Source organism: Pyrgilauda ruficollis, unplaced genomic scaffold (assembly GCF_017590135.1).
Source record: "Pyrgilauda ruficollis isolate IOZ18807 unplaced genomic scaffold, ASM1759013v1 scaffold70, whole genome shotgun sequence".
NCBI classification, from domain to species: domain Eukaryota; kingdom Metazoa; phylum Chordata; class Aves; order Passeriformes; family Passeridae; genus Pyrgilauda; species Pyrgilauda ruficollis.
Window position 1 is genome coordinate 1,961,607 of NW_024528822.1, and position 13,387 is coordinate 1,974,993.

Sequence of the window (13,387 nt, forward strand, 5' to 3'; positions counted from 1 at the left end):
GCAATGAAGCTGTTGGGAGGCGTATCAAGAAATGTTCGAAGGGGAGGATGTCTTCCAGGCATACAATTGCCTTCATCTATTTCTATCTTTTCAATTTGTGCCTCCAGGAGTGACTGCAGAATAAAAAGAAAAAATAATTGGAGCGGTAGAAGGAACGGAAAAGAAAGACATTTTTAAGTAATGTTAAGTAACAAGTCACACAAGCAGTATGGCTGCCGAGACTCCAGAAAACCTACCCCTTTCTGAAACCTAAAGTACCTTCAACAAGCAGGAAAAGGCTGTTCAACTGAAGTCCTACAAATGAGGGCATATCCAGCTTTGGTGAGAACAAAGACATTAATGGTACATAGTGTATTGACAAAAACTTTTGGCGAAAGAAAGAAGGAAACTACCTCGCCACATCCAGGAGAAGAGCATAAGCAAATGGTAGTGAGCACTGCTGGGATCACATGTGAGTGGCAGAGCATCCGTGCTGTCAGCAGGATGCATTGAAAGGACTCTAAGGGATCAGTGCAATGGCTGCTGTGTTCTGGGGATGGACACAGAGAACGTGTGGCAGCAGCTGTGACACACCATGATCCCTTCATGTGTCAGTCAGAAAGAGTCAGGGAGCAGACCTAGAGCTGAATTAAACCATCCTGGTGTGGGGAGTGTTTACAATATCCTGTGTGACACATCTGTTGATCTCCCAAGAGCCAGGACCAGCCTCAGCAATTTAGAGCATACCAAAGCCTCCTGCTCTCAGATGGACACACTCCATCCACAGTCTGCTGGGATTTGCAACCTATCTGACAACTTCTCTCCCACAGCTTTCACACATGTGCAAGTCATTGATACAGCTCCTGAACAGAGATGCAACATGGACAACTGGTATCATCAGAGAATACACCAGTTACCCATGTGAAAAAACAGACACCTAACTATCTCACTTTTAATAAAGAGGCACATACATAACATATTGCTAGTGAGCAGTTCTACACCTTAGAAAGAGACTTGTTCCTCTAGCTTGCCTCTAGCTAACCTTCAGCTTAATATAAGTATCTCCAGCAGAACAGAGAGATAGCTCCAAACAGAAACTGTTCTTTTTGTACTGGAAAGGCCAGAAAGCAGGGGGAAATGACTACATTTTCAGGAGTACTGAATCTACTAAAACAGATTGTGGGTAATCACAATACACAGATTGCAGGGAATGGACATTTTCTTTGGGAATTGTCCAGCTCTCCTCTGGGTCTGCAGTCTGTGCAGAGGAAGCCAGAGGTACTCTGTCCTGGCCAAATATGACAGGCCAGCCAACATCTGGTGGTCTGTTTAGGGCAACCAGCAACGAAAAGTGGAATCACGCTGCTCTTTCCACCATCCATAGGGAGAACAGAGATTTGCTTCCCAACCCCAAATTTGGCTATTTGGGCTGCTACTCAGACATCTAGCCAAGTGGGTGAGTTTAAATCAATGAAGTACTTAAATGGGCAGAATACCCTATGCAGTGAGAGCACATCTGTTTCCTGGCAATCCAACCTACAATGGACTCCCTTTCTGTTACCACCACAGCATTGCCACCAAATGGCAAAGTCAAACTAGCAACTAAAATGCCTGAAATTTTATTAATGCCAAAGAACATGAAGAAAACACACAGCATCTCTGTTCTTGAATGGAGAAACAATCTCACCGAAAACCCAGCTCAATCTGCTTCCATCATCTGATACTGTGAGCTGTGGCATCACTAATGTGACTAAAAGCAATGAAAGCAATCATGTACAGAAGAAACATGTGAAAGCCAAAGTCTCACATGACTGATGAAATAAAGACCTCACAGAACTACAAGGTATTTTTATCAGATTATTTCTGCTGGACATACCAGGTTCTGGGATGCAAACAATTTTATTGAACATGTAAGTTCTTGTTTCATGTGATATAGTATTTGTAAATATTTGTAAATATATTATATGCATTTCCCTGAAATCTCAAATACATTAAACTGGTGTGCACAGAAAACATAGAGGTAACACTGCATTATGCACTCTGCAGGCCTGACTGAGAGGGCACGGATCAAAGCAAAAGAGCAGTGACTGTGGGGGCAGATGTGATATCCCAGAAATACATTGCTGAAGAGCTCAAGTAGAATGCAGTTATCTGTGCTCACAAGTGAACAATACACCAACTCCAACATGAAGGCTGCTTCCAGGTGTACACACAAGGCAGTACAGTACCCTGGCATGAAAGACCAGCCTCTTCAGGCACAGAGGAAAATAGCCTTGCTCCCACAAGAAGTGAAGAGAAAAAACCCCAAACAAAAACCCCCAGCACAGTACATTAGCTATAAAATGAGACACATTAAGAATGCACATGTAAAGGTTCTCACAGGTTATGCTGTTCCTGTTTAATGCTGTGGTCTCAAATGTGACTAAAGCTACAAAACTGAAGAGCCCGTCTGGGACTTGGATATCAGGGCAGAGAATAATGTCACCTTAGCCAGCGGTGAATGAGAAGCACAGGAGGCACAGAGCAAGGGATGAACCTGCAGCATGGAAAGGCTGAGCTGCAGGTAGCAGGCAGCTGCAGTCTGGGTGGGAGGCAGAGGGGAGGCAGGGAGCAGCAGAGTCCCAGTCCCTAGGGGAGCACAACCCTGGGCAGTCAAGCTTCTGTGTCTGCTGCAGGAGGAGTGACATTTCTGGTGACCGTGGCAGTGCACCTTACAAACACATCATTTTAGGGAGCTGTACTGAGGGCAGGAATAAGCAACTGCTGTTCATTCTGAAGACCATAAAAGAGAGTGTTCAAGCTTGAGCTCTGGCCACCAAGTCTGCAAAAGGCATCCAAAAAAATAAGCCCACTTAGCATCACTCAGCAAGAGATACATTCCCTCTCCCCTGTACCCCCTGAAAATATAATAGGATGCCTGCTGATCAAAAAAGGGTCTAAACAGTTTTATTTCCTACCTGCTGTAAAAAAGTAAGCCTGGCTATTTGAAAACTACTTAGGGAATGTATTTTTATGGGTCTTCTGCTAAGGCCAAGAAATGCTTGAGGTGCTTGTGGGATTTAGGTGCCAAAACCATGACTAGGAAAGGTGTGTCATGCTGTTACTGATGACAGAGCTACTGCCTGTCATCCAGTGCTTCTGTACTAGCACTCCTAAAAAGGGGTTCTCTATTGCTAGCATTTCTGTCCTCACATATCTGAAGCCCTTTCTAATTACTGAAGGTGTCACCAAAATTGCAGTAATGCTGATGGGGTTTTTGTTAATAAAATAGTTGATCCTTTACAGAGAAAATTAGGGGTGCCTTTGATCTGGATCATCTCTCAGGTGTTTAATGTCTATCTTGATATGACATAAGCCAGACATAGAAGTGAGAGAGAGAGAGAGAGAGAAAGAGAGAGAAAGAGAATATTTAACAAATGAACCAGATAAAACAAGATGTCAGCCTCCAATTGTACATTTCTTAGGATTAGAGCAGACATATTGCTGAATTCCAGGTCTTCACTGGCACTCATGACAGAAAGCTGCTGCAGATAGGGAACTCTGCAGGGTCTTGTCACTCGGAGTGCAAATATGGTCTGAAAAGCATAATGTCTTTTTCTTTTTGTTATGGCTTTGGGTAATGCAGATATGATCTTCAGCAGCACCTGAATAATAAATCAAAATGCTGGCAAAATAAAAACTCTCCCCACCAAAAAAACCACCTAACCAACAACAAACAAACAAAACCCCAAATACAATACATTACCTCTGCAACACAAAATACAGGCAGCCAGCAGCATTTTTATTGCTTAAGTGGTTTTTTACTGTCATTGATACCAATTGTCTTTAAAACAAAGCCTGAGCTCCATAGTGAAAAAGAATACATTTGCCATGCTGGTCAAAATCACGAGATTTTTGGACACAAAATGTATAGCCAAAACAAATGGGGTCCTATTTTTGTTTTAAACACTTAGATAGCATTATGAAAAATAAGTCAGTAACTTTCTTTAAGGACTAATGCCTATAACGATCACAATGCAAAGAGCTTTCCTTTAGCACTGTGGTCTCCTTCCACCATCTGCCGGGCTTCCTTTGCTATTGCAGGAGTTAAAAGTCAGGCTCTTTTCTAACAAGATTACTCATTTTGACCTTCCCCCTATCCTTCATCTCTCATGTTTATTTTTTCACTTATAAGGCCCTGAATGAAGCAGTATTGCTAATCCTTACTGAAATGCATCTACCAGATTTATGGCCATCTTTTTTTTTTAAGATAAAGGAAAAGTTTGCTCTGATTTAGTAAAGATAAAAAAAAAACCAAACCCACAATTAATTTTATTATTAAAGTGAAAGAACGTCTTGATGACAAAAGTAGGTTGTTTCCTGTACCAAACAGACTCTGCTTTAGTTCTTTTTTACAGACCTTAACAGGATGAACAGGAATTTGGCTTGGACTTCATACCATAAGCAATGACTAACCAAGTAGCTCCTGCAACAAGTTATTTATTAACAGTAATTCACAAATTAGAATCTACACAGACGTTTCTTTTTTTAAGAGTCCAGGATGAATCTGCCTCAGTACCATCTAGGTGGAGAAAGTATTTCTATAATATAAACTGGGTATATTTACATAGAATTATCAAGAGATGAGAAATGCAGTATTCCCCTTCCACACACAAAGTCAAACATACACACACCTCTGTGTTATTTTTAGACTTGTTTTTCTCAGTTGCAGCACATTTTAGAATGCCTTACAGTTCAGAATATGGAACTAGCCAGCATTTATACATTTACTGTCAAAAACAATATGCCTTTTTGGGTATGTGAGAGGATCTCATGTGAAAGATAAAGAAGGAATACACATTGTGGCTAAATCTAGAATAGGTATTATGATAGTTTGTCTGAGAACTTCCTTGCAGAGCTAACCAAAAGCTGGGAGCTTTTGTGAGGAAAAACTTCGCACCATGATCTGAAAACACCATTTTTAAAAAAGCACAGATGGTCAAAGATCCCTAGAGTGGGCTTGCAAATGTAGCTTCAATATCAGCATGTATTATAAAATCAGTTTCTCATGAAAAAGAATTACAAAACCTCCCAAGAAATGGCTTTGCTCAGCATTGATATATATTCAGCCATTTCAGTGAAAACTAGAAGGGGGTCTAGGCTAAGGCCAAATGCTTCTGGAAAATGGCTTCTCTTTTTTTTTCCTGAAGAAAACAAAGTTTTTACAATATAGTGTTATGCCTCTACAGTGGAAAGTTTCAGAATTATGCAACACGATTAAAAAAAAGAACAAATTAGATGTAGTGACAGGAGGCAGAGGTCGAAGAAAACATCTTAATGTCGAGATTCTTGAAGATGGAGAGTTATTTTGGATGCCTTAATATTTGGGCAGCTACTAGAGGAGAGCTGCACTTTTAGAAAATGGTTCAGCTTCTGAATACTGGGTTCCGTTGAAGAATTTCTTTTCACCCAAAACCTGACAACTAATTACTGTGGTCTTGAAGTTGTGTGATTATTGTGGTACATTCTCCTGAGAGTAAAAACCTGGTAATAAATACCCTCAGCAGTGTGCTTTGAGGCTTCATACATTATTGTCTATAAAATGCTTCAAATAGACTTCAATGAAAGACCTCATAAATGTGTAAAAGACTACTCTTATAATTTTTTACAAGACTGAGATTTAAGGGGTGAAGGGAAAAAAATCCGTGGCAATATGACAAGTGCTTATTTTTACTTTTCATATATGTGCAGCAGGAGAAGAACCTAAAGTAAACCTGCAAGACCCAGGTAAATAATTAATAATTGAAAAATATTTTAAGTAATACCCACTGTCTCTAACGAAATTGTAAAAGTGAGATATTTCTAAAAATTAGCTGATCTGGAAGTTTTTCCTTCAGTTCCAGTATCTTTACATTACAGAAAGAGAAGAGATTACAGCTTTTTGGCAAACCTTTTACAGCATCAAACAAGAGCCCTCTTCTGACTTTGAAGGTATCCTGCAATCAATTAGGAAGGCCCTAAATGGGGTTGGAATGAGTCAGGAGTTTTGCAGAATAACTGGCAGGCTTCCACTTAGAGAGAATCATTGGGAATATGAGCAAACAGGGAGGATTAGCCATCCCCATTAAAGACAACAGCATTAGAGCTGTTTTGAAAACACTAGAGCTTCTTCTTGCCTAATGCTTCCAAAACTGCTGTTCTCAGCTAAATTGAACTCATTTGTTCTGTGTCTTTATTTTTAGCAGAGGAAACTCAAAATAAACTTGGAAGAAGTTCTTTGAAGTGAGACGCACAAGTCAAAATGTGAAAATTGCATCTTAGCACAACAGATTTGTGCTTTTTTCCTTGTGAGGTTAGTTAAACTAGTGTAATCTAAAGTACTATGGAAGATGAAGGAGAATATTTTAAAGCTGTTTTCCCTTGCTCCCCATTGATGTGAAAGACTGTGAGAGATGGAAGGCAGCAGTAGTGTGGGTCTTTCATAATCTGAATTCCCACTGAGGAAATAACCTTGGTCTCAACCAGTGCCTGATGAATTCCTCCACTGATCTGAAAACCAAAGATAACTCCTTTGTACCTAGCAGGCTATCTCTACATTTCCAGAAGGGACAAATTAACTTTAGCTCATCTGTGAAAAGCTAATCAGCTAATCATCAGTGCTCTATTTTCTGAAGTCAAGGAGCTACAAAGCTCTTCATATCGTACATTCTGAAAGGACACTACATGCAAACCTGCACATTTGCAAAGAAAAGTACATAGGATTTGGAAATAAAGTGAAAGATTCTTCACTGCCTCTGTCCTCTCTTCCTTCCTCCTTTCCTCCCTCTCTCACTGCTAAAAAACAACAACAACAACAACAAAAAGTGGCATTTTGCTGTATTCCCAAGGAAGTAAGTAAGAATCAGATTGGTCCTTGTGGTGTGCTTTGGTTATGTTTGGGGTTTTTTTAAATCCCCCTTCCTGTAGTATTATTCTCACTAATGACACCAGGACTTAAAAAAGACTAAAGGCTCCCAGGGTTGCCACTGGTAAATTTTCATGCAGAAGTTACAGTGTATTTTCCCCACTGTAGTAGATCCTCTTATCTGGTTCATTATCAGTAGAATCCCCTGTACACTAAAATCCAGAGGCAGCAAAATACTCAGGCATGTGCTTAGAGATAAGCTCGTGCTGACATGGTTTGCTAGATGAAGACCTATAGACAAAAACTGTCATGGAAAAACTGTGGTACCATATGGACATTCTCTTGATTGTCACATGGCTTCCACATATACATATGCTTTTCAGGCTGAAAGCTGGAGAAAAATGTAGTACATACATTTTAACAGCCCTTTTGCTTCCCTGCAAAACCAATGGTGAAATCTATTTAGCCTTTAACACCCAGCTCTGAATCCTAGTGAAGTAGAGAGGTCAAAAATTAATGGTGCTGCTTAAGCTGAAGCCAAAATCCTAAGTGTTTGTTTTTTTAAAAAAGGAAAGCAAACAAGGACAGTAAGTGGGATGGCTGACTGTTATTGGGAAACATTTTAATTCCAATCTGTACAACAAATGCTCTTCATCTACATGAAGCAGATAAAAAATGTCTGCAGATTTCAATAGTATCCTGTCAAGTAGGTTTGCAAAATAAAGACAGATGGCAAAGGATTATATTTAATTCTTTTTCCTAATTCATCTTTTCCTGACCATTCCACTGCACTCAGTCTAACTGGAGAGATTTACCAGCTTAACTTTCCCTCTGTAGCTTACAGTGACAAACCACATAGTAGATTTGTAACTTCCCATCATTAGGAATGTTTAATTGGACACAACTGCTTTTCGTCAGCTGACTTTAAATGCTGCTTCTGAACACAGGATGTTTACAGCATTACAACAGTTGAACTCTAGCTTTATTTTTAAAGTAAACATCCTAAAAAGTCCAGGAATATTGTAGTGTTTCTGGTGAATGTAGCTGTCCTGCTCAGTCAAAGAAGAATTTCACGCTGGAATCTCTTACACAGATGTGCACAATCTCACAACACAACACAACACTAACAGCAGTGTCCTTAAGATACCTTGCTGTTTCTTTCCTGTGCTGGTATTTCCCCATGCAGATAAAGCAAGGAAGCCATGTAGCACAGCCCTGATAACGCTGGAAGTGTGCAGCCCGTGATCCAACGCGAGAGGGTCTGTGCTGCACTCACAGCTCCTCCTGCCTGCCTGATCCCGCTCTTTCTGCTTCTCAACTCCGTTACTTAATGCTACTTTTTAAAATTCCCACTGGTTTTTTGAGGTCTTGGTTTTCAAACACCTGGCTTGAGACACGCTGATCCTGATGATTCTGGGTGCTGACAATCAATAACAGCTCCTTACGGAGTCACTGGGGAGCTGCTGGTATTCAGCACCTTCCTAAGTGCAGTTTACAGTATCTTCAGAGAGATGAGGAAGAGTATCCAGTATATGACTGATCTATGCTGCCTCCCTTCTCCTCCTAATTGCTCTTTTAGATAGTCCTTTTGGTTTTCTGTGCATTTATCTTTCTTTCCTTTGAGTTTCTAAATTTCTCCAGTGGAAAAAAAGAAAACCAAGAAATGGCAGTTACTTTTCTTCCTGTACTTTTCCTTTTAGTTTCTCTCCTCGCCTTTTCTTTGCTAGCACTTCCTTTCTTTTCACCAGAAAAAAACCTGAGAGGCACATGTCAGTGACAACAGCACCATCTTCTGTTCTGCAGAGATCATGAAGGCTTCACTCTTGTGTCTGTGAGTGCTTCAGACATGAGTCTGATTGAAAAATCTGGAGCTACTGCTGGATCTGAACTAACTCTTTGCAAGTTTCGATGTCTGAACAACCCTGAATGTATGTGGGGTAGTATGCATAGAAGGCAACAAGGAGTTCCCATAGCATTTCTCTCCGTGAGACACCTTTACATTAGTCTTTTAGTCCTCTCCTCACAAAATTCAGTTGCAAAATTTAGGCTCCTTCCCTGCAGCTTGACACCTTGATGGTTTCTGGGTTTGTTCATTTATTTATTTATCACAGTCAGTATTACACTTACTCTCTACCAATAGTACTGTACTAATTGTCACCAGGGAAAATATGCAGCACCAATAGATGACAAGATGCACACAGAGAGGGGATCAGCTTATCAGTCCACATAGAAGGCCACAGAACACAGAAGGTCACAGAACATGTGCTGCCTAAGCAAATTTGTGTCACTGTGACAACAAAAGGTTGTTTGGGATATAATAGAGGAAAATGAGGTGGGAGTTAGCACAAGATAAACATTGTCTTACTTGAAAGACTAATACATAGACAACTTAGACTGGCAGCATGGGTAGGTCAGTGTGAAGTCAGTGTCTTGGTATTAGATGAGAGGATGAGGAAGGATAGACTAATGGGTCTGGAAGAGGAAAGGAAAAAGAGACATCTTGTGTTTGATGTAGCACAGGAGAGGGAAGCAGCAGGAGGACATAAAGGGAGAGGTGGCAAGGTCAAAACAGCAGGTTAAGAAACAGATCTTCACAGCAGCAAGATCTAATTAGGGTAAGACTGCTTTTGTTAAGCCAGGAAAGGGGATGTGGATGTGGTATACCAACAGATCAGACAGTAATTTTAAAGTATGTGAGTAGATAGGAATGTGCCTGTTTTGGCACATTCTGCATACAAATTTTGCAATACAATTCTGCATACAAGCTTTGCAATACAAAGGGTTTATTCATCTTTCCTAAAGAAGCTTGGGGATAGAAATGTGGAGCTAGTAACTCAACAGGTAGCTTGTGAGCAATCATAGCTGATACACTGTAATAACAGCAGACAGGATAGGCAGATTGGGATACACGAATCAGACTGGGATGCCACAGAGGAAAAACTCCAGGCTCACTGGATGTGGGTAGTAAGTTCAGAAATGAAAGGGAGGAGGGAGAGACAAGCTGAATCTCATTTTGAAATGATGAAGATTAATACATGTTTGCATTGTGATGTGAAAGAGCTGGAAGTATCATTTGTGGGGCTGGGGAGGCAAATGAAACAAGCACTGGAGGATGAGGAGATAACAGCACAACCACCTTTTTTGTTGTGACCAGCTTTCCTGCTGCATATCAGAGACCTTACACTGTGCAAACACACTCCCACAGACTCCTGTAAGTAAAAAAAAGTCATGGTGCAGGGTTAGCTGAGCCTTCCTCCTTATGAACTGTGCAGAATTACCTGTAAATGTGCAGGTGGTAGTATGGACTTTAATGAGAACAAGTGTATGTTGCATGATCTAAAACCATCATTGAAACTAAACTTTTTAGACATAGGCTTGGCCTGGGTTCTGATAATCTGTGGTGCCTCAGCACCTTAGCTGTGGCTTTATGGCAACAGCATCACATCTCCTTCCAAAACTGTAAGTGGGGATTTCCAAGACTTGTAATTTTCTGTAGTTTCTACTGTGGTTTTGTCCATAATACTTTTCTATGGTAACCAACCACTAGAATGATCATCTAGAATTTTTTCCTAGCACAGAATTGCTTGTTTGTGTGATCACAGGGGAAAGCAATTACATAAGAAGAAGTATACATTTGTCCAAAAGAATATGCAGGTAACTAATGATGCTGAGTTTTTAACTATGAGTCTGATGAAGCAACCTCAGTCCTCTCGTATTGCTAAATTAGTGTAGAATTATGGATCCTATGAAAACCAATAAACTGCTACTGTAAAGCATTTAAATTATAAAATCAGCCCCAATTTAGTAAATTTGTTATCATGTGCTGGAAACCCCCACCATCAGCAAAGGTAGTTACAAAGTTCAGATAAAAATCAACAATAATACATTTCCCATCATTGTCCTGCCTCTCATTGGCTCAGTAAATGACATAGGGAGACCCTGGTTAAGGAAGCAGAGTGTGAAGAGAGCTCTACATCTGGAGTTACAAGGAACTGAGAAGTATTTTGTGGCCTACAGATAGAAGTGGCCCATGAAAGGGACATGTTCTGACTGGCCATTTATTTCAGGGCTGCCTGCAGGACAGAAATAAAGAAAGCAAGCATCTACAAGATGTCCTCAAAAAAAAAAACAAACAAAAAAAAAAAAAAAAAAAAAAACCCAAAAAAACAACAAAATAAACCAAAAACCAAAAAACCCAGAAAAACCAAAATCAAGGTATTTCAGCCTTTGGTCTAGGCCATATGCTGAGTTTGGAGGAGACCTGGTCAGGGCAGCAAAGCTAGGCTGGAAGGGCTTTGGGTCCCTAGAGGTGCCTGCAGCTGGCAGGCTGGGGGCCTGAGAGCAGGGCTGGCTTAGGAAGACGGCAGGAAGTGGTTGGGATAAGAACAGGACATGGTCTTGGGTGATGCAGGGGTATGTGTTGGAACTGTAGAGTTGGAAAGCACAAATCAAGGTGCTTAACAACTATGGTATGAGGGTGTGGTTCTTGACACCTGAAAATTACAAAACGTTGCTGAAAATTACAATATGCTTGCTATTTTCTCTCTCTTAACTCCATATCCACCTTTCTGACTTGTTTTTGTTGTTTGTTTTGTTTTGTTGTCACTGAGAAGCTTCACAAGCCCAACTTCCCTTCTTGTCTGATAAGACAAGTTCCATCTACGGTGGAACAGTTCAAATTTAAATGCTCAAATTTAAATGTTGTTTAAATTGGTGTAATAAGACTTCGGCACCCCGCTGTGATAAAACTAAAGGCAGAGCAGAATTCAGACAATAATGAAGAAACAGCACAACACATAGTATATTTGATTCTGTTTTGATTACTTAATTTTTGTGCAGACCATTAACTCTTCATTTAGAAACAGATGCCAGGAAGTGAAGAGTAAACCCATAGTAAGAAGGGTTCCCCTGCTTAGGACTGTTTCAAGCCTGGTAAAAGAAAAGCCCACAATTCATCAGACTGCATGCTATCAGTGGAAATGAAAAAATTACTAGAGAGCAAATAGAAAAACAAAATATATTATGGGATGTAAGAGATTTCAACTGCAAGCATCCTATTTACTAAAGCACATTGTAACAATTCCTCCTATGAAACATGTTTCTGTGTATGTGAAACAAAGTACCCAGTCTTACTTTACATTTGAGTAAAATGTATAATTTGAAGTGTTTTCTTGAGCTTTTACAAGATTCTGTAATTTATGTGTAACAGAACACACACAGAGTGGTAAGGCACATGGAAACCATTTTAGCTAGACGGTTTAAAGGAATTAATTTCCACCTCCTTTTTCCAGAATATATTGCGTATATATTCACAGTACAGGCTCAATTCTAGTAAGAAAATTCAGTGACTTTGCAATCAGTAGGATCTCAAAGATAAAAAAAAAATCTAAAAAAGTTTGGAGAAAATGGATAGCCAGGAAAAGAAGAGACTACTCATGTGATTTGGAGAGGAGTGATTAAGTGGAACTTCACTTGGAAAACTTGCAATAAGCCTTTCTTGTTCATTAGACTCTAAGCAACTACATCTTGGCCGAAGTAATGCCCACACCCATTAGAAAGCACATTGTGCTGTGCCAGGAATTTGCTATCCATTGCTTTCACAGGAACGGAAGGTTCCAGGTTTGCCTTTTCCTGTGATCACATCTTCTAGGAGAGTGGTCTGGCACCACTTTTGACATGCAGATCTCTAAGTTTCTTTTTCATGGGAATTGTAATCTGCCGTGGTGAATTTACACTTACTGGAAATCAGCTTGATTTTCTGAGTTAGGCTTTGGCAGCAGCGGTACACTGAACTGCACAGGAGTTGTTCTCTGGCCTCACTGCTGGTGACCTGTGCCCTTCTAACAAGCCAACAGCATGGAGCCAGCATCCAGGAATGCCTCTGACCTGAGGCAGACGCAAGGCACTCAGGCAAACCTCTGGTACGCTCTGATGAGAACAGTGAACTGTTCAGCAACTTCTTTTGGCATAAATGGTTAGAACAAATATGACAGGTGGGAAAACTGGGCATTTTGTGTATCACTGTTGCCTGGTCTTGCGTAGTAATGCGCAGGAAGAGTAGAGAGAGATTTTATGACACACAAGGATGGGACTTCTCCCCCTCAAGCACCTGGGATAAATTTATTATATAGATATAGACACCCGTGCTGGGCCAGGATGTGCTTAGCAGCCACCACGGCCGGGAACGCTCACGCAGGCGGGTTATGACCTAAAGATGTAGACTATTGAAACGCACACGCACGCAGCCAAACCAGTCAATCACGCCGTGTTTTCGCCTCCCGCCGCCCCTCGAGGGCCCCGCCCGCCCCCGCCTGCGCAGCCGCCGCTCCTCCTCCGCCTCCCCCCGCGCCATGGAGGTGGTGCTGGCGGACACGCTGCTGTCCCGCTGCGGGGACCGCGCCGCGCTGCTGCGGGCGCTTAGCGCGCCGCTCTCCGCCGAGCGGGCGGAGGCGCTGCGCCTGCTGCTGCAGCGCCTGGCGGCGGGCGGGCCTGCGGCGGCGGCCGAGGCGGAGGCGCTGCGGCGGG